This window comes from Benincasa hispida, chromosome 7 (assembly GCF_009727055.1).
Source record: "Benincasa hispida cultivar B227 chromosome 7, ASM972705v1, whole genome shotgun sequence".
NCBI lineage: Eukaryota > Viridiplantae > Streptophyta > Magnoliopsida > Cucurbitales > Cucurbitaceae > Benincasa > Benincasa hispida.
The window spans coordinates 21632779-21635169 of record NC_052355.1 but is presented as its reverse complement, the minus strand read 5'-3'; positions in this window follow the sequence as shown (position 1 = coordinate 21635169).

The following is a 2391-nucleotide window of genomic DNA, read 5'->3' as shown; positions in this document are numbered from 1 at the left end:
CATCCACTCCGCCCTACAAACTCAATAACAAATCTCACAAAACTAGTCAATAAATAAACAGAATAGGACACCTACACCCATACCCCCAAATTCAGTAACATACTTATACTACCTTGTAAAAGTCTGTATATCGCTCGTAGATAAGAACTCCTAAACATAGTAACACCTAAAACTGCGTCAAAATATAAACCACCGTAAACCAACCACCAAAAATAATTTCATTACCACCATGTATTGAGAGAAAAAATACAGTACTTCTAATATAAGTATTATGAAAAGTCAATATTAAATATTAACCAATTCAACTACAGCTAAAGGACATACGCATAGTTATATTAGCAACTCATTAAACCATTATTAAACCATACCTCTATCTCACCCATAATCAAAACAATCATCTTCATACATCAAATCTGATAAAACAAAATCAAACCCTATATATGATAAAAAATAAATACCGTGGATGACTACGGCAAACCATAAACAACACCAAGGAACAAGCACTTAACTACCATCCAATACTACCAAAAACCAAGAGACCCCTAGCCGCGACACCAACGAAATATTTAGCTATAACACAACCATACAACGTAGTTATACTCTCATCGCACACCCAAACGACGCAAGACACTATCTCACCCAGAAACACACAACTACTCCATCAAAAATTACTTGATTATTACGATATTATGGCCAACTAACCCATCAAACAGTTAACAAACAGACACACTAGGATTGTCTGTAATGACATGTATACCCCAACTAACGTAGCCCCATAGTCACCTTAAGACCTCTCAGGACTCTAATATCATTTATTCAGATCCTATGCTATCAAAACTAGTCCTCTTCAAAAAAGCTATAACAACTTATCAAGCCTCAATCATAGCCTATGTACTAAAAGAAACAATCTCTTCTACACCTGAACTGGATGGAAAGAATACAATCCATTCATCTACGTCCAGCCCAGACAAAGTCCCGAGGCTGGGACCGTGACGAATAGGTGTTGCTCCTTTGCAAGAGTTTCAGACAAAACTCAATGAAAATCCAACAAACACTGAGCAAACCCATTTAACTAATTGGGCAAAAGACCAGGGGAACAAAGAACCCTCCAAAGGTCACCAAATTTCGAAACAACCGATTCACATGATCAGATTTCACCTACTGTAAATAACAATCAACACATATACACAGTCATTCCACTACTACAAACTCATAACACCCCCTCACCCCACAAATAGAATCTACCATTCTTAGCATAAAAATAACTACAAATTCTCTTACAAACACGTATCCTACCGAGAGACATATCTAGCCACCTATTCCACTACAACCTAATAGTACACATAAACATACCAGCCGCTATCATTACACAATAATTATCAGAGTAATTCACATTAAAGAACCAAAGAAGTGTGGAATTATTAATAAACCCAGAAATAAACTATAACATAAAAATTATCGCAATGAGATCAGAGACGCCAAAAGACACCAATTCTTAACAAATTCCCCACTCCAATACCAAACTTAAATTGTACAAACTGATGATTAAAAATCAAATACAGATCAACTACAAGCCATAATTACTCTCTACTCATACGAGCAGGCTTCCAGTCCCAGTACCCGACGCTCCAGTACTCAACACATAGATAATCAAACAATCTTCCATATCTCTACTAACACACACCGATACCAATTCTCCATCAAATTCTATCTCACCCCTGATTCCAGATTGACGGATACCAAATCTCGTATCACTCCACCCTAACTTGGTTCAATTCAACATTAAAATATAAATCCAAAAAAGACGATCCCAATTCTAAACTAGACGCAAGTTAACACTATTATATGTTCTAGACATTCGAAATCCGCTTACCCCCTCGGTATGAGATCCAATTAATAATCCATACAGCTCTATCCCCACACATCTACAACCCTCCATGCATAGAACTAGTTACTCGACAGCCCCTAATCGAGCAAACCATTATCTTCAAATATCCGCATTACCTCAATTTACTAATATCAGACCTATCTGGTCCATAACATACAAGCATTATCCCGGCTGCGCACCACCATAATTACTAGTGCGTACTACCTTCATTAGTGCTATCGGGCTAGACGCAGATTCACAACCATATATACACAGACGCCGAGGTGGGCCGCACGGAGTATTACTGGGCTTAGCTCAAGTAGCGAACAATTCTTCACACAGTACAAAGGAGCCGTAGTATATAAGAAACATCACGAGATTCACAGACATTCAATCTACAGAAACCGAAATAAAAATATTTCCCTTAATTCCTTCAATTCTGAGGCTAAACCACGATCCACATAATATCACTAAACCCCAAAACCCCCACCCATCCACCTGTCATACTATAATAACTACGACAT